The 20167-nt window shown below is 43.7% G+C and overlaps 1 protein-coding gene across 4 annotated transcripts in view; it reads left to right on the top strand.

Moving 5' to 3' along the window:
• KCNIP4 (potassium voltage-gated channel interacting protein 4) overlaps nt 1–20167 on the top strand; it is a 268060-nt gene that overhangs the window by 75897 nt on the left and 171996 nt on the right. The window contains exon 1 of one of the 4 annotated variants that reach the window (XM_053403589.1): nt 20005–20060. The exons of 2 other annotated variants lie outside the window; for them this stretch is intronic. The gene's annotated coding sequence lies outside the window, so the exon portion shown is untranslated. Of the gene's footprint in view, nt 1–20004; nt 20061–20080; nt 20165–20167 lie in introns of those variants that run through there. One more of the 4 variants, XM_053403588.1, reaches the window with a different exon arrangement.

Genomic DNA, 20167 nt, shown 5'->3' with positions numbered 1-20167 from the left:
TTAAAATCTTGCCGGTAACTATTTCCACTTGCAGTTACTTTGTGGAAGAAACTTTGCTTTGCTAGCTTTTTATTCATCTGTTTTACTAATCAGCTGTAGAGGGCAGCAAAGAAGCTAGAAAAAAGCAACACCGCCATCTGTAAAAAGTAGAAATACAAGCTAATAAAAGCACCCTGAAGGTTAAGTTAGAAACGGAACATGACAGAGATGCTTCTGTTCTAGGGCTCCTACCTGACCCAGGGGCTTTTCGGATATTAATTCAGTCCTGGGCAATTGAAAGGCCCAGGAAATCTTGCTGGTGTTTGCAAAAGTTGTTCATGAGTTTTGTGATCCTCTTCTGGATCCAGAGTTTTTTGTTTGTTTGTTTTACCTGGCTTGTCGTCACTATTTTACCATTCTGTCAGGCAGTGATGGCAGTACTTATCACACTCATGACATAATTGGTGTGCATGCTTTTGACATCCGTGTAAGGCTGCAAGATGTCTCTGCATTCTTGCTAGGAAGTAAGTCCTATTGAACATAGTGGGACTTTGCTCACTCGTGATATATGTATGCATATAAACAGCAGTGCTTTCCTCATTTACTCAGCAATAAGTAGGGAGGGCCGGGACGTGGGTGGCACTGTGGGTTAAACCACAGAGCCTAGGACTTGCCAATCAGAAGCTCGGCGGTTCAAATCCCTGCGACGGGGTGAGCTCCCGTTGTTCGGTCCCAGCTCCTGCCAACCTAGCAATTCGAAAGCACGTCAAAGTGCAAGTAGATAAATAGGTACTGCTCCGGCGGGAAGGTAAACAGCGCTTCCGTGTGCTGCTCTGGTTCGCCAGAAGCGACTTAGTCATGCTGGCCACATGACCCAGAAGCTGTACGCCGGCTCCCTCGGCCAATAAAGCAAGATGAGTGCCACAACTCCAGAGTCAGTCACGACTGGACCTAATGGTCAGGGGTCCCTTTACCTCTAAGTAGGGAGGGCCACAGGTAAATAGTACATGTGCTCTGTGTGTGTCTCTCTCTCTGTGTGTATACACACACATAGACACCACCCAGAATCTCCAGGTTTTACATGAATGTTGCAATCTAAGCTCTTTCATATATTGTTTAATTTATCCAGAAACAACCTTGCATAAGGTATTTTGTTCAGGCCTGGCATGCTTGTATTTGTACTTGTGGGATGCATCTATTGGGCAGCCATCCCATAATGCCCTGATCTTCATGTCTGTAGCAGCATCCCTCTTTTCATCTTTGGAACATTGGAAGGGGTGAAATTCGCCTTGCCATCTACCCAGAAATCTGGCTTGTAATCAAACTGATGGGCTTGCAGAACAGCTGCTGACAAGCACAACTTAGATTTTTTTAGAGATTAATTGGTTTTGCAGAAGAGGTCTTCCTAATTGGGTATTAATTGAGAGAAGTGGTGATGGGGTTTGTGGACTGTTTGCACTCATGTCCTGCTTCCAGGCTTCCCACAGACATCCAGTCGGCCACTGTGAGAAAAGGATGCCATCCTGGATCGGCCATTGGCCTGATCCTGCAAGCTCTTCTTATGTTTCGTTTTAGATAAACGATCATGCTGTAAGCTACTTGAAGCTACTTCTTTGCACCTGATGTTAAACGCTGCTTTCAGAGAAAAATACTTGTCAAGAAAGAACTATTATGGGAGTATTTCCATCTGTCCTTTATATGGAAAGTGGGAAATCCTACAGTATCAGTTAGAGGCTGGGCTTGTCTCTGCTTTCCCCAAGCGATCTTAGCCCCTAATCACTTAAACTTTTCATGCAAACTTTTAATCTCTTAGCTTAGCCTTGCCATAGCTGTCGACTTTCAGATTTGAAAATAAGGGATCAGCAGCCTTGAAAATAAGGGATCAGCAGCCTCACCTGTCCCAGGGACAGTCTACGGGATATCTAACAATCTGGGAAGCAGCGGAAAACGGCACTGGAATAAGGGAATTTCCCGCAAAAAAGGGGGAGCTATGAGCCTTGCACCTTGTTTTCGTACGTGACCGTTTCTTGTGAAGATATAAGAATGCAGGAGCCACTCTACTGGATCAGACCAACATCCTGTTGTTTTCCCAGTGACTAACCACATACTTAGTTTGGACCTGGGCGCAATGGCACCTTCCCTGCTATGAGTCCAGCAACTTATATTCAGAGGCATACTGTCTCTGGCACTAATGGTACTAACTGTTAGGATATAGTTCCATTCCACTTTAAAAGGAACAGGCATGACTGTTGTGTGTCACATGCCTGTTTACTTCCAGCACAGTCTGCTGGGAACTTCCGTTTGTATATTGCTTTTTGCTATACTGCTGTTTGCTTGGACGCAAAGGGAAGCAGACATGTTTTTTCCTTTGTTCCTGAACTATGCTGAATAAATGCCTGTAAATAATGCTTACACATGTGTCTGTCCGCCACTTCCATTGTGAAGATTTATTCACTCTGCTGATAGAGCTTGCTCAAGTTTCTGAAGGCTCCTGAAGCTATGAGTTGCTGATTGATGCTGTTCCAAGGGAGACCAGAGTTCGCCCGGCTGCCAGCCGGTGGCTGGAGCTAGCTGGGAGCCTGCCTGATGCCCCCATCTCCCCAGCAGTATCCCAACACTAACTACATAGGTACCTCTTATGAAAATTGTACTCAATATTGTTCCAGAGCAGATTCAGATGTATAGTCAGCAGAGTAAAAACTTTAACACGTTGCAGGATTCCCCAAAAATAGACCAGAGGCAATTCTATTTCCTCCAGCAGAGCTTTACTGCTGCTGAAGGCCAATGAGTAATAATGGTCACAAATCCAATACATTCAGGATTAGCACTGTCCATAAGAAATCCAGTTGCAGCAGACTTAACTTAAACTTAACAATAACTTATGTAATAAGTCTAAACCTTAACACTATATACAGAACACCACACCAGAGAGATAGAAAGAGAACGTGAAACCCAGGTTCCTTCTGGCCCTACTTTTATAGTCAGCATGACCTTGACAGAACCAGTTTAAGCCAGCTGTACAGTGGTACCTCGGGTTAAGTACTTAATTGGTTCCGGAGGTCCGTTCTTAACCTGAAACTGTTCTTAACCTGAAGCACCACTTTAGCTAATGGGGCCTCTTGCTGCCGCCGTGCCGCTGGAGCACGATTTCTGTTCTCATCCTGAAGCAAAGTTCTTAACCTGAAGCACTATTTCTGGGTTAGCGGAGTCTGTAACCTGAAGCGTATGTAACTTGAAGCGTATGTAACCTGAGGTACCACTGTACTCAGCTTCTCTGAAGGAATGACCCAAACATCATGAACCTTCTGCTTGTTTCTTCCACACAGAGAAGCTTCCAGAACCCTCTTGAATTAATTAGAATAGGAAATATCTCTACACATCTGATCAATACTTCCTGCACTGAGAAATGCAAACTGACAGTATCATGCCTGGTAGCCACTGACAGCATTATCTTCTATGGATTTGGGGACCATCACTAGATGTTGTGGCAGTGAATTCCATAGATATTTCACTCATGCAAATTGTGCAATTTTGCTTCAAAATTGTTTTGGATTGTCTGCTGCTTGAAGTTTTCTAGGTTGTTTTGAATGCTCCTTCTGCTGGTATTGTTTACATGTGACTTTGATTTAAGTCTTTCAGAAACATACCATCTTTCCCACATCATCCATCTTGTTTGCTTATTGTGATGCTAATGGTATGAGTGTTAGCTAGACAGCTCTAAACCTGCAAAGTTATTAGTAGGGGTGGGAAATGAGCTATTGTTTAGAGAGCTGGCATGTTAATGAGGGGTTGAATGAAAATAAGTAAAAGCTTCATCAACTAGACAAGTAAGTTTTCCCATCAGCATAAGCTATGAATGCCTATTAATATAAGTAGATATTACCAGGCAGAGCTGAAATAACAGCAATGATTGGATGCACCATTTAATATTTCTCAAGAGAAAGACACATGAAATGACTATGGTTATTTCAGTGATACGAACAGTCTTCCTTCCACATAACTAATAAGATTCCCATTTGCTATCAATTAAACATTGTGATTTGCAGCATTATTGTTTCATTGCTGAGGGATTTGTTCATCTTGACTGCATATGCCCACACCGCCTACCCCGCCAAAAACTGGAACGTAGCCAGCAAACTGTATCCTGAAGGCTCTTGAGTTTGTGCCCTAGTTGGATCCCTGCCAGATAATGGGAATGTAAATCTATAGCATGGTCTAGTTTGCCATTCTGAGCTTGGCATTTTTAAATGTGTATGTGTATGTGTGTGTGTGTGTGCGTGCGCGCACATGCGCGTGAAAAGGGAAATGCTTGGCCAAGTTTCTGGTGATGTCACAACAAACTTTAACTCTGCCTCAAGAGAGAGCCTTGTCCATACTGCTATCTTGTGTGTGTGTACTGTGGATTTGTTGTTGTTGTTTAGTCATTTAGTCATGTCCGACTCTTCGTGACCCCATGGACCAGAGCACGCCAGGCACTCCTGTCTTTGCACTGTGGATAGGGCTGTGCAATATATCAATACAGTGGTACCTCCGATTACTAACTTAATTCGTTCCGGAGGTCTGTTCTTAAGCCGCCGAGACCATATAACACCAGTCTTGAAAGACCTACACTGGCTCCCAGTATGTTGCCAAGCACAATTCAAAGTGTTGGTGCTGACCTTTAAAGCCCTAAACGGCCTTGGTCCAGTATACCTGAAGGAGCGTCTCCACCCCCATCATTCTACCCGGACACTGAGGTCCAGCGCCAAGGGCCTTCTGGCGGTTGCCTCACTGCGAGAGGCCAAGTTATAGGGAACCAGGCAGAGGCCCTTCTCGGTAGTGGCGCCCTCCCTGTGGAACGCCCTCCCACCAGATGTCAAAGAGAAAAATAACTACCAAACTTTTAGAAGACATCTAAAGGCAGCCCTGTTTAGGGAAGCTTTTAATGTTTAATAGGTTATTCAATTTTAGTGTTTTGTTGGAAGCCGCCCAGAGTGGCTGGGGAAACCCAGCCAGATAGGCGGGGTGTAAATAATTTATTATTGTTGTTATTATTATTATTATTATTATTATTATTATTATTATTATATGCAGTGATACGGTCCGTTGTAGGCTGATCTGACCAAGGGAACCTTTCTAACTGGCCATAAGTGACAGGGGAATTCCCACTGCTGCCTGAACCTTTGTTGTTGTCTATCTGCCCATATCATGCATAGAGACTAGACCTATAATGTGAGAATTGTGGGTTCGAGTCCCACGTTGGGGAAAAGTTTCCTGTATTTCAGGGGGTTGGACTAGATGGCTCTTCATCAACTCTATGATTCTGTTATTCTAACCACATGGTCCAGGCCTGATATGTGGAAACAAGTCAAATGATAAGATGGACCTAAGAACCCCCAAAAAGATTACCCTCTAAGTTTGGATCCAGGGCAGGTCAAATCGGGTCCAGATTGGTCTGAACCTAATCAGGTCTGATCTAGATTCACAAACCGGGGACGCAAATCAGATGGCAGGGGGATGCACAACCCTAATAATTGGTATTTTCATTATAATTGGCATTTGCCACAGTTGATCATAATTCTTTAATTGACTGGCAGGCTTAACTTTCTCTAGACCATGGCTGCTTGAATTTCCCCTCCCTCCCAAAAAACCCAGTGTTTTTGAAAAGTGAGAAATTGCTAGTCCAAGCTGTCTTTTTGGTACCAGCATGTCAGGCAGGCTCTTCGTTAACAAAGCTGTTGTCAAGGTTTCCACACACACACACACACACATTCACACATTTTATGTGTGACCAGTCAGGTACCAGACTCATGCAATACATATTTGAAAACCTTCACCTCATCTTGTTAAAGGGCTCTGTGGGAAGACATGTAAAAGACAGCTTGGGTGAGGAAATGGAACAGCCAGCCAAAATAATGTGGATTTCTTCTACCCAGAATGCAAAATCTAGCTGTCACTGGCATAGATGTTTACTGTCCCGAACATAAGGTGGATTGAACCAGTTCTAGTCTAGCCTGAGGTCCAGAGCTCCTTTTCAGATAATACAAAGTTTTATTATAGTGCTTCTCTCTAGAGGCAACATGAATTGGGGTCTGGTTTCAAGATGGTTCTGTAGAAGTAGATGTGATCGCCTTGAGCATGACAAAGTCAAAGTGAATTAATTAAATAATGAACAATTAGTTGAAAGAGCCCATGCCATGTTCTAAGAATACACCAGGAAACCTCATTATATCAGTCTGTGTTTGAATTTAGAGTTCACTATTGCTACTTGGGTTTACTTAAATCAGCTAATGTAGAAATTTCATTCATACGCATTGGTTGAAAGAAGGGGAAATTTCACACCTTTCCCATTCTCTAAATCCCACACACTAGTCCACCGTCACCTGAGTCAACAAATGCCCACCACTGCAGTTCATCAATCCAGCAGTGCAAGGAGTGGCTAACAAGCAATAATAAAAACAAGTTGAATGAATACAGCTTAAAAACAAGATTAAAATACAATATTAAAACATTGAAACATTAAAAATGCAGGCAAGACACTGGTCCAGCACTTCCACTGCCTCACCTGCAGATGTAAAGGAGAAATAGAGCTGAGTGTCATCATCATACTGCCAACAATGTACTCTGAACCTCTGGATAACCCAACCCAGCAGTTTCATGTAGATGTTAAACAACGTAGGGGATAGGATTGAGCCCTGCGGAACCCCACATTGAAGGTTCCACGGGGCTGAAAAACATTCCCCAAACAACACCCTCTGGGAACGACCATCAAAGTAGGACTGGAACCACCGCAAACTGGTGCCACCCACCCCTCGTTTGGACAGTCATTCCAGAAGGATACCATGGTTGATGGTATCGAAAGTTGCTGAGAGGTCGAGAAGAATTAACAGGGACATGTTTCCCTTGTCTCTCTCTCGACAGAGGTCATCATACAGGGCGACCAAAGCACTTTCTGTCCTAAACCCCCAATTGAAATGGATCCAGAAAATCAGTTTCTTCCAAAAGTACCTGGATCTGGTCTGCGACCACTCGCTCCACAACCTTGCCCAGGAAAGGGAGAGTAGCAACTGGCCGGTAGTTTGTTAGGCTTTCTGAATCCAGGGAAGGTTTTTTAAGGAGTGGTTTTCCACTGTCTCCTTCAAACAGGCAGGGACCAACCCCTTTTGTAAAGAGGCATTGATCACCTCCCTGGCCCAGCCAGCTGTTCCCTCCCTTGGTTTTTATCAGCCAAGAGGGGCAAGGCTCTAGAGCACAAGTGATCACCCTGACTGATCCAAGCACCTTGTCCACATCCTTGAGCCTTACCAACTTAAATTCATCCAACACAACAGGACTAGACTGTGTTCCAGACACCCCACGACAAGATTCATCTGCTATAACAGCAGAGTCAAGGTCTTGGTGGAGGCAAGCGATTTTATCCTCAAAACAGAGACACCTGGAGGGTCTGGTACATTAAATCCTTGACCAGGTCTTATCAAAAACACCATTCCTTTTGTTGGTACCATTATAGCAAATGATGCAGCCTTTTTTGAGTTATTCTTAGCATAAGCTGTCTGCTTATGGGTCAAGGTCAATTCTATGCAATTTGTTCTTAATAAGGGAGAGTGAAAGGCTCCGTGGATACCCACCATATGGGGCCTCTTCCTCGGAGGTCAGGCTATTAGTAAACCTTGGTGAATTTGCACCAAGGCTTTGCTCTCGGAAGGAAGCGGCCATTTGTGCAATCACCCTTAATAGCTCTCTCTCTCTCTCTCTCTCTCTCTCTCAATGTGTCTCACTCCTTCTGTCATCTGTAACAGCTGAGGATACTCTATAAATAGTGTGAAATGCTGGACCATTTTTATGGCTCGCTGGCACAAAACGGAAGGTGAATAGGGAGTTAAGGGACCGGTTCCATCGCCGTTGCTGGGGTTACCACAGAAGCCTGCATCCTCTAGAACACCTTTCTCTTGCTCAATTTGCTCACTGCTTTAATTGCAACGGATAAGATGTGTTTCGCGGTGTGAAACCTATTAGCCCACATCATTGGAAGGGGCAGAATGGTTTTAAATAGCTTTGCATAGCCAATAAAAGTAGGCAGGTGCTTGCCAGCAGCCTCCTAATTGAAAACAGAAAGGGGGATATGTAAGTGTAAATGTACTCCCAGCTGTTTGCATAAATCTGAATACATTTGCATAGCTCCGAAAGCAGCAAATGAAGAATGAAAGGCAAAGGGAGAGAACAAATGATGAACTGTCCATCATTACACCATTGGGGACTCTCCAGAGGCAAATACCTGTTTTATTTTATTCCTCTTCCCCTTGCTTCTATATATACTTTTTTATAAAAAAATCCTCTGTTTTTCACAACAGACATTTACCCATATATTTTAGGTGCATTCATCTCTAGAAGTTGTTTTGACCCAAAGTTTCATAGAATCATAGAATAGTAGTGTTGGAAAAGGACCCTGGGAGTCGTCTAGCCAAACCATAGCTGTCAACATTTCCCTTTTTTAAAGGAAAATTCCCTTATTCCGAATAGGATTCCTCACAAGAAAAGGGAAAAGTTGACAGCTACAAGCCAAACTTGTGAAGTGCCCCGAAATCTTTGGATGAACGGTGGCATACAAATCTAATAAATAAATAAAATAAAATAATTTTGAGGGAAATGGTGTGTCTTTGCTTCTGTCTTTTGTTCTTGGGTGAATGATGCCCAATCACAAGCCTAGAAAATGAATCAGAGGTGAACATGCTATCTTTGTTGCTTCGCAAAACTGATTTTTTGGGGGGCAGGTGGGAGTGGAATAATTTGACCAATGGCCCTTCCAATGAGAAAAGCTTGCAAATATTATCTTGTATTGGGCAGTGCAGCTGGTAACATTATAGGCCTTCTACAATCTCTTTGGTACAAACGTAGTTGCTATGGAACTCTTTTCATAGTGACTGTCTAAAGTCGAAATAGGCATCTGTTGAAAGAGAGTCCACATTCATATATATGTGGAAATTTAATCACATACTTTCTTGACATGACCTTGATGAGTGTTTTACTTAAGACACATCAGGACACATAAAAATGTTCTTTGGTCTATTTTTAAACTGCCTTACCTGTTTTTGGTTCAAGGTAAATAAAACGTTCTGTTTTTAAAAATCCATAAAAATGGATCAAACAGACTGTCCTCTGGTGTCATATGCTGATCACATAGCATATCTATAATACTGATGTGCTTCAAAAAGAGTAATCATTTCCCTACAGGAGAGACAACTATGAACATTTTAAAATGCAAAACAGTATACTTTTCCAACAAGTGTACCAATATATATCACTTTATACAAAGCTATTGTTATTGTCTGGATAATAATTATGGTTGATAACAAACTAGGTCGTGCACAGTGTACACCTACTGAATTTAGTGGACATAGTCTGATTCTATCATAACCTTGGTTATCACTCTATAACTAGGCAGTTTTGTTAAAACCGAATTAGCAACTTGTTAAGTCTTTCCGTATAAATATGGTAGCCTGACCAAGTAGCGTTTTTTTTTAAGAGGTAAAGAGAATCATAACAGGACAATTTTCTTTCTGAAACGTATGAAAGGACCCTTCATGTCTCTGCCATTTATGAAAATTTAAAGATCGCCATGAGGCATTCCATGAAACTTCTTTGAAGCTAGATAAAAATGAAGCTGATTTTTTTTTTTTGGGGGGGGTGAATTCTTCATCACTTTGGGCTGTTATTTCTCTCAGGGTAACAGCCTAGTCCACAATGCAACATTCATCCTGGGCTGGTCTTCTGGAGAGCCAAGAAGAATGTAGGGAGTCAAGTAGGTTCGGAGGCCAAACCAATGGGGAATTCAGTTTCTGCCTGAGTGACAAATTGTATTAGACTGAGAAGTCAGGCCTGTGGCAATAAAACAACAGCAAACCAGCCTTTTGCCCCAACCTTCCTAAATTTGGGCCCAAATGACATTTGCCTCATTCCTAGATTAGTTTACTTGGTGACAACAGGAGCATTGGAATGTTACTTTGTGTTTTGGTCAATATGATACTTGAAGTGGGATGGAGGGCAGGTGGCAAGGGGGTCACCAGTGAGAAGCCCCTGTCCATTTTGGTGACACCTAGCATTGCCATATGTCCTCTTTTTCCAGGAAATGTCGTCTTTTTCATGGGTATGTAAAATGAGTCATCATAGCGATCCATAGTTAAAAGCAGAAGTCGGAAAACGTGTCCTCTTCTTTGCTCTTCAAAATATTGCATCTCTAGACCCCAATGCCTCTACCCCAGGACATGTTCCCAGGTATCACCTGAAGATAATAAAACTCAGGTTGGCTGTTACTAGGGAAGGCAAGTCCTTGAGTCCTAAGCTGCTAAAGGCTTCATACGTTAGTAAAGGTAGAAAGGTAAAGGACCCCTGAACGGTTAAGTCCAGTCAAAGGTGACTATGGGGCTGTGGTGCTCATCTCGCTTTCAGGCTGAGGGAGCCAGTGTTTGTCCATAGACAGCTTTCCTAGCCATGTGGCCAGCTTCTGGCACAACGAAACACTGCGATGGAAGCGAGAGTGCATGGAAACACCGTTTACCTTCCTACTGCAGTGGTAACTATTTATCTACTTGCGCTGGTATGCTTTCGAACTGCTGGGTAGCAGGAGCTGAGACAGAGCAACGGGAGCTCACCCCATTGTGGGGATTTGAACCGCCAACCTTCTGATCAGCAAGCCCAGGAGGCTCAGTGGTTTAGACCACAGTGCCACCCGCTCCTTCTTATGTTAGTACAGCACCTTCACGTGTACTTAGGACACCACTCGCCACAAGTGCAGAGTTTTCTGGATTGGTGTAAAATCCCATCTTGCTGCCCAACACATCATGTAGGTTTATTACTAAACATGTTGCATGCAGTATTTTATAAGTTTCTGTTACAGTGGAACCTTGGTACTCGAACGGCTTGGCTCCCAAACAAATCAGCTCCCGAATGCCACAAACCCGGAAGTAAGTGTTCCGGTTTGCGAACGCTTTTTGGAAGCCAAATGTCCGATGACTTCTGCGACTTCTGAGTGAGTGCAGGAAGCTCCTGCAACCAATCAGAAGCCGTGCCTTGGTTTTTGAACGGTTCCGGGAGTCGAACGGACTCCCGGAATGGATTAAATTCAAGAACCAAGGTACCACTGTATTTGTGCCCATTCGTGTTCTGTGCAGCAAATAAGTAACAGATACATTATGACTGTGTTTAACTTTATACATACTTGTAACATTAAGACTACAGTTTAGCTTTCTGTGAATCAGCCTTGGGTTTGTGAGGTTCTCCCACCCCTGGCCACAGAGAGGAAATTCGAAGTCTTTGCTTCCATTTTATATACAAATGGTAGCTAGTCTTGTGGTTTAAAAAAGACACCTTCAATCCATGGTTTCTGATTCTGGCTAGTTTTGCCAAACTATAGATAAAGGTATCCACATTTTCAGGTTCAGACATAACAACAAACTATAGTTTACTGAAAACAGAAGTGAAAGCTTCTCATCTCCTCCAGTTGGAGTAGGAGACAGGAAGGGAGAGTATCAACCTTCTGAGGGTTGGACATCTGGGGGAAGAATAATTTTTCCAGATGCAAAGGATAGTATTTTCAGTGGTACTACATGTGTACACTCAGTAACTAGTTTCATAGGTAACTAGACTGAGCAAAATAGATAAAGCTGTTTAGACTTCATTATGTGCTAAGACCTGTGAGCATATAACATTGTTTGGATCAATGGAAAGAAGCCTTTGGGAAGGCAAAACTCTCAAATTAATATGATGTTAAAGATGTGCTGGAGGAGACTGCACACTTAACACTTCTCAGCGCTGAGCCTTTACAGAAATGTATTACTTTTTCATAACTTCCTCTGCCTTGTACTCAACGTGTTCTTTTGATCTCAGACTTGCAGGTTTTGCACCAGGGGTGCCTTATTTTATGATCTATACAATTTAACCTCTTGTATTCCCATTTGGTATAAAGTGGATATATCTTCTAGTGCTTTATGAACTTGCTTTCAAGTCTTCTGAGAGCATGCATTCCCTCACTGAAATGTTACTCTAATTGCAACTGATGGGGGAATCCTTTCTGTGCTGTTTTAACAAACATCTGCTTCATGTATGGAAACAATTCTTATACTTCATATTTATTTTTAATACGCTGCCACTTTCTCTTAAACATCAAGGCACACCTGTAACAATGTGTTGGTTCACAAGTGCATGAGGAAATGTTAGTGATAACCAGCTTTTACAGTAGTACCTCGGGTTAAGTACTTAATTCGTTACGGAGGTCCGTTCTTAACCTGAAACTGTTCTTAACCTGAAGCACCACTTTAGCTAATGGGGCCTCCTGCTGCCACCGTGCTGCCGGAGCACGATTTCTGTTCTCATCCTGAAGCAAAGTTCTTAACCCGAGGTACTATTTCTGGGTTAGTGGAGTCTGTAACCTGAAGCATATGTAACCTGAAGTGTATGTAACCTGAGGTACCACTGTATATGAATACCATAGGTTACTATGTTGTTCCAGTTGAATCCAGAAAGCCACAATTCAATGCTGCGAAGTTGAGAGCAAGCTCCTGACTGCTCCAGAATGTTTCCTCAGCCTGGAATGAAAAAGCAGTCTGAAAGTCTGCTGTTTGTAACCGTCTTAATATGTAGTGTAGGAGGTGTTTGGTAGACTTAGAGTTTTCAAGGTGAGGAATTCATTTCAATGTGCACTGAGGGCTACTGAGACAATGAAATATCAATGCCCCCCTTAAAGAACATGTGTTTATAAGTTTAGGAAGTTAGTTTGCTATCAGAGCCCCATGATTCTTGGCTGTGAGTGTGAGATTTGGTGAGGAGAGGGTTAATGGAGCAAGCAGACCCTCAAGAGATTACTTTGATGGCCCTAGTTAAAAATTCCTTCCAGTAGCACCTTAGAGACCAACTAACTTAGTTGGTCTCTAAGGTGCTACTGGAAGGATTTTTTTTATTATGATGGCGCTGACAGAGTGGTCTATTATGTTAATGAGATGTCTTTCAATGGATGAGTAATTCTGGAAGAAAAGAACCATTTGTAAATCAGTGCTCTGCATTCTCTGCCCTTCCCCTGACTGGGGGTTAATAGGAAAGAATAGCCAGTCTTCTCTCCTAGTTGGGTATTAGTAAGAGTTTTGCTCTCCAGGAAAATCCATCGCTAGGACTTGAGAAGCCCACGTGGAAACCTAATGGAAGTCAAGGAGAGAGGGGAGGTTCTGGTGCATATCCAAAAGTCCTTGCAGTGATGGCAGGAGTGTGTTAAATACAAGGGTTAAGTTAATTTCTCTCAAGCATGCAATTGCTTTTCTAGCCATTTGAGCAAGAGGGGCAAGCAAATCTTAGCAACTACATCCTTATCTGCCCTGCAAATGACTTCAAGGTCACTTTGATGCCTAGATTTGTCCCCTTTATATGTTTATATGTAGAGGATCAAACAAACTACAGAGAGAGAGAGAAGAAGAAGAGGAGGAGGAGGAGTTTGGATTTGATATCCCCGCTTTATTACATTCTCCATTCCCTTCCTCCCCCACAACAAACACTCTGTGAGGTGAGTGGGGCTGAGAGACTTCAGAGAAGTGTGACTGGCCCAAGGTCACCCAGCAGCTGCATGTGGAGGAGCGGGGAAGCGAACCCTGTTCCCCAGATTACAAGTCTACTGCTCTTAACCACTACACCACACTAGATTAAAGAGAGCTTTAATCTTCCAGCTACAAAATAAAGATTTCTAACTGTGAAAAGGGCTGCTTCTCCTTGGAAGTCCTGATTAGAACAAATAATCTGATTGGGAGTGATTATGCTTTTTGGAGTGTAAATAAACAAACAGAACACAAGCATGTGCTAATGTGGAAGCCTGGGATCAATGGTGAGGGAAAACCCCAGAGGCATGCCTGGGAAGGATTCCCTTGACCCCTTGACAAATATCTCTTTCCCCCTTTTTGGTGGTTTGGCCAATGTTTGTTGAATCAGGAGGTGGGGGTGGGGGAGGAGAAGAAAAGTGCAACCAGGGCAGGGAGCATTAAAACCATTAAGTCCAGGTTCTGAAAGCACTTAGCTGCACTACGGGCACATTCAACAGAAAGATTTACTTACAAAAAAATAAAAGTGGTTGTAAGAACACATCTAAGTGGTTTACAAAAATATAAAATGATTTTCTAGAATAAAATTATTGATAAAAATCACAGCCAAATCAGGCATGTAAAATGTTTAAAGGGTGATTAAAATCAACGGTAGCAAAAAAAGAAATAGCTTATTTTTATAAAAATAAAATCAAACAAAGTGCATGCTGTATACAGGATTTTTACTTTTAAAATCAAAATCCTTTGGTATTTTGGGATTAAAGAAAAATTAGAACAAGACCCTGCACAGATCTTTAACTATTTATTCTTGTTTGTAATCCTTTCCATTTAATCCTCTAAGATTTACATAATATAAGAATAGAGATGGCAAAGCTATAAATGCTGTGGTGCATTCAGTCAACATGAGAGTTTACAAGTTCATTGTGGGATAAACAGACCCGTAAGTTCTTTGGACTTAGTAGTGTATTTGACCACAGAACATCTTGTTTCGGGAGGATTCAGACTCTTGATTGGTAGAAGTTTTGTATGACAGCATCCATATAATAGTCACTGGGTGGGATGGCGGGGGGTTAAAACTTTTGCTACCATCTTCCTGTTTTGCTTTGCTACTGCTCCCCTCTGAAGGGAAAGGAGAGATGCCCAACCATCACTGAAGGAGGACGCTGGACACCCTCTACTGTTTTGTTGCAACTGATCTGACACAAGATGGGGAGGTTTAAAGTGGGGGGTGGGGGGATAGTTGTGTTAGGATTTTCATCCATCTGTGCTGCTCCAGCAGTAGCACTATGTTTTGTGTATATCATTTGAGTGTCTGAGAGAGCGTGAGACAGGAAGTCTCAGTACTGTTGGAAGTTGGTTTCACTTCTGTTTGTGATGCTGTTCTGTACTGGTGCTCAAAGAGTACAGACATGCTGATGAATTCTCTGTATATTTGTTGTTGTTTAGTCATTTAGTCGTGTCCGACTCTTCGTGACCCCATGGACCAGAGCACGCCAGGCACTCCTGTCTTCCACTGCCTCCCACAGTTTGGTCAAACTCATACTGGTAGTGTTGAGAACACTGTCCAACCATCTCGTCCTCTGTCGTCCCCTTCTCCAGGTGCCCTCCATCTTTCCCAACATCAGGGTCTTTTCCAGGGAGTCTTCTCTTCTCATGAGGTGGCCAAAGTATTGGAGCCTCAGCTTCAGGATCTGTCCTTCCAGTGAGCACTCAGGGCTGATTTCCTTCAGAATGGAGAGGTTTGATCTTCTTGCAGTCCATGGGACTCTCAAGAGTCTCCTCCAGCACCATAATTCAAAAGCATCAATTCTTTGGCGATCAGCCTTCTTTATGGTCCAGCTCTCACTTCCATACATGACAACTGGGAAAACCATAGCTTTAACTATACGGACCTTTGTCGACAAGGTGATGTCTCTGTTTTAGTTTTAGAACTATGATTGACTCTTTCTTCTGCAATGATATGTCAGAAGACGAGCGTGCTCCTCTCAGGAGAGAGGGGTCGCTTATCACTGGTATTTCTGGACTGATGGAGATTTATAGCCAGGGAGGACCACCGGAGTGACTTGGGAAGTTGGCGGCCTTCCCGGGCATGTTTCCAACAAGTTGTTTATCTACTATTTCGTGGGAGGGGTGTATGGGGTGTTACGGAAGGGTTGGTACCTCTGGTGGGGGACATGTCATGCTCCTTCTGATGTAGCTTGTCCACTGTTGGTCCTCACCCTCCACTCAGCTCTCCCTTGTGGCTCCAAGAACCTGTCAGCATGTGACAGCAGCCACACCTTGGGAATGGTCTTGACTGGCTGGCTAAACCAGGTGAGAGTGGCTGATGGACCTTAAACCCTCGGTGAGTTAGGGACTTCCCCCAAACACGAAGTCAAGATCCAGCAGATTGAGTGGACAGGACCAGTAGTAGGTCCTACATCCATGAAGGTGGTTTCTGCATGTGCTGTAAAGGGATGTGGGGGCAGGTGGGATTCGCCAACCTGGTAAGGTAGCCCATCTAGGAGAATCATGCCAACAACAACAAGATATATGAATCTGCTACTCAGTCATTCTTCTTAATTTTCATTAAGCAGCACTTTTACATGGGCTGAAACTGGCTCTACCTTGAGCTATCATTTATTAAGTTAGTTTTAAACTATGTTAGGTTTTTGCTTTGTGTTTTTTGAAGTCAAACATTTAAACAACAACATATCTCTGTGAGGCGGAATTTTGTGACCCTAAAGTGGCAGCTCATTAGCTTTATACATTTGGATTTTATGCACTCTTTGTCAAGCTATCTTTTAAAGACAATTTAGAAGCTGCATCTTTATCAACATATTTCTTGATGAGGGCGGGTTGCTGAAAACACGTCAGTCTTGTTTGCAGGTGTACCCGTTGTCTAGTAGCTTCCAGGACCAATGCAAAGTGCTGGTGATTACTATCTGGAGTTCTGAGCAGGTGTGGGTCTAAGACATTTTGGTACCTGAGGTGAACCACCAAATGGCACCACCAGGAAGGATGAGTTGGAACAAGGGAGAAGGGAATCAAATCAACCTTATCCAACAGTTGATGTGGGAATCAAAGGCTGTTGTGGAAGGGGGAAGGGTTGTAGCATGCTCTGAATCATGCCAAATGGGTACAGATCCCAGGAGACCCTAGAGAGCAGCCCCTTGCATTTCCTCCTTAGGTGTGGGAGGAGACAAGGAGCACCTTATATTTCCAGGAAGCCACTATAGATGTGAAATCGGGGGTAGGGTGCAGATGCGACCTCCAAGGAGTATACCACAGCCACCACTTGCTGCAGCAGAAAGTGATGCATTCCTTGCATGCCAGATCTGCTGCCCCTATGGATCCTGCCACCCGAGGCAGTGGCCTCATCTTGACTCATAGGGGGGTCGGCCCTGGGATGGGGACCCTGCAGCCCGCAGGACTAAATGGGCCTGCTAGGTCTCCCCATTTGGTCTGCCATTTCAGCCACACGATGCCTACCTGCCCTACACCTGCAAACCCTCCAACATTTCTCTGATGAAAATAGGGATGCTTTATTTAATAATAATAATAATAATAATAATAATAACTTTAATTATTTATACCCCACTCATCTAGAAGACATTTAGAAGACATCTGAAGGCAGCCCTGTTTAGGGAAGTTTTTAATGTGTGACATTAATGTGTGACTGAGTACAGCTTCTGAAGATTTGACAAAGTTCAGGACCATGTAGTGAGAAAAAATGTTCCCCCCCCCAGCTGCCGAACTTGGCCTGGGAGGGGTGTAGAAGGCAGCCAGCAGGCCCACCAGGCTTGAAAGTTTCCCCACCCCTGGCATAAGAGAAATCCTCCCACGTGATTTAGATCTGTCAGACAGGCTTCACTCTTTTATGACAGGGAGATTTGTGAACCTGAAGTACCTTAACTCATTTTTAAACATTTATCATGCACAAAGTACACATGGCTTGGATTATTGTTTTAATTTCCCCAGAAAGGTCAAAGCAATGAAATTGAAATTTTAGTAGCTGTAACGAGGCTTGCGTATCTGCTATGATTAATCTAGGTCATTAAGGCACAATATGCATTTGATATATGTGGTAACGCTTTCAAAAGTGTTGATATACTATTGCTGTAATTTTTCAGGAATGTTGTGCTTAAGTCCCTTCAGCCTCCCATGGACACTTGGAAACATTTCAATTGATTACTTTTGTGATTTTGCTGTAAGTGAAGAGAAGGAAGCATCGCTTTGAGCTCTAAATGTGAACGTTGGCCTGAAAGCTTTTGTGTGTAACATCGGCATCTGTTGTCCTGAAGGTGACTCAGACAGCCTGTTTACGATTTGCTCACCGGCCCTATTCACATCACTGCATAAGACAAATCTCCTTGAAAATGTATTATCCCTTAAGTGAATAGATTTTAAACTAGTTTAAGTGTCCCGGCTTTCCCTCAAGGACCCTGGGCAATTATAGTTCTATGGTTGCTAAGAATTCTCTGCCTGAGATTCTGTCTGATTTGGCAGTCTGGAGACAAGCTGGGCTGCAGTGCAAGTAGACAAAGGTGGGCAGTCTGAGAGGAGCCCATCCAAACTAAGAAGCTTACGGGACCATTGGTTTCTTGTATCACCTGGTCCCTGCTGGTAATTGCAGGTACAGTCCCCTGCCTGTCCATTGTGGTGGCACTGAAATACATTAGAAGCAAGCCAGCCAGCCTATCCTCTAGGAAGCGATTACCATTGTGGGGGTAGCAAGTAAAGGGCACTGATTCAAGATTTGCAGATTCCAAAAACCTATGGTAGGATGGCACATTCACTGCAATGAAATATACCATTTTTTTGCTCTATAAGACTCACTTTTTCCCTCCTAAAAAGTAAGGGGAAATGTGTGTGCGTCTTATGGAGCGAATGCAAGCTGTGCGGCTATCCCAGAAGCCAGAACAGCAAGAGGGATTGCTGCTTTCGCTGCACAGTGATCCCTCTTGCTGTTCTGGCTTCTGGGATTCATAATATTTTTTTTCTTGTTTTCCTCCTCCAAAAACGAGGTGCGTCTTATGGTCTGGTGCGTCTTATAGAGCGAAAAATACGGTAGCTCACAAGCAAAGTGCTTGCTGATTATTATTATCAGTAAAGGTAAAGGGACCCCTGACCATTAGGTTCAGTCGTGGACGACTCTGGGGTTGCAGCGCTCATCTCGCTTTATTGGCTGAGGGAGCCGGCATACAGCTTCCGGGTCATGTGGCCAGCATGACTAAGCCGCTTCTGGCGAACCAGAGCAGCGCACGGAAACGCCGTTTACCTTCCCGCCAGAGCAGTACCTATTTATCTACTTGCACTTTGAGGTGCTTTCGAACTGCTAGGTTGGCAGGAGCAGGGACCGAGCAGCGGAAGCTCACCCTGTCGCAGGGATTTGAACAGCCGACCTTCTGATTGGGAAGTCCTAGGCTCTGTGGTTTAACCCACAGTGCCACCCGCGTCCTATTATTATCAGTAGTGTTTCATTTTTAAAAAATCACTCAAAAGTAAAGGCTAGAGATTTTAGTCATGCTTTCTAGAAAGCAATGTTGGGATGGTATCTTTTGAGTTCTGTAATGCAGATATAAGGTCTGTATGGCTTTGAGATATCAGACAGTGGTTTGGGGGGTCGTGTCCCTAGTTCCAGTTTTGTTGGGAACTACAGTGGTACCTCAGGTTACAGACGCTTCAGGTTACAGACGCCACTAACCCAGAAATAGTACCTCGGGTTAAGAACTTTGCTTCAGGGTGGGAACAGAAGTCGTGCGGCAGCAGTGGCGCAGCAGCAGCGGGAGGCCCCATTAGCTAAAGTGAGCTTGAGGTTAAGAACAGTTTCAGGTTAAGAACGGACCTCCAGAACGAATTAAGTTCTTAACCCGAGGTACCACTGTACAAGACTGCTCTACTTACCATGGGAGCCACTCTCTTGCATTCCAGATTTCTGATTGTGCTGAAATATTCTCCCCAATTTGGGTGCATACACAGTCATGGCAAATGGTTGCCCCAATCCACCTATGGCCCAGGTTGGTTCTTCAAGGACATTTGCATTTTATAGAGAAGCTTGCATTTGTTTCCAGAAAAGGAAAATGTAAGAGTTAATCATCAATCTCTTGACCATTCGCAACTTTGGTGCAAAGCTTCCCAGTCCCTCGATGTCCAATGCAAGTCCACATATTAGTTAGCGTCTGTTACCCGTTACCCAGGCAACTGAATATCCAAACAATGCTCCGGTATCAGCGTTGCTGGCATAAGAGAGAGGAAGGGGGGGGATTATTCCCAGGCGTGCTGCTATCACTTCATAGAATCATAGAATCGTAGAATCATAGAGTTGGAAGAGACCACAAGGGCCATCGAGTCCAACTCCCTGCCAAGCAGGAAACACCATCAGAGCACTCCTGACATATGGTTGTCAAGCCTCTGCTTAAAGACCTCCAAAGAAGGAGACTTCACCACACTCCTTGGCAGCAAATTCCACTGTCGAACAGCTCTTAAGATGCGACATATTCTGCCAGGGACGTTTGCTGGATGACCACTCCGGCCCCAGGGCAATCGGTACTTTGCTGCATGCGTGGCTGTTGTTGGTGTGTCAGAGTGATAATGAGCAAATGGATAATCCTGACAGGCTGGACTTTATCCGGCTGCCACTTCTGGCCTCGGTT

Source organism: Podarcis raffonei, chromosome 9 (assembly GCF_027172205.1).
Source record: "Podarcis raffonei isolate rPodRaf1 chromosome 9, rPodRaf1.pri, whole genome shotgun sequence".
Lineage (NCBI taxonomy): Eukaryota > Metazoa > Chordata > Lepidosauria > Squamata > Lacertidae > Podarcis > Podarcis raffonei.
Note: the sequence above shows the minus strand (reverse complement) of the source record. Positions and strands in the feature narration are given on the sequence as shown.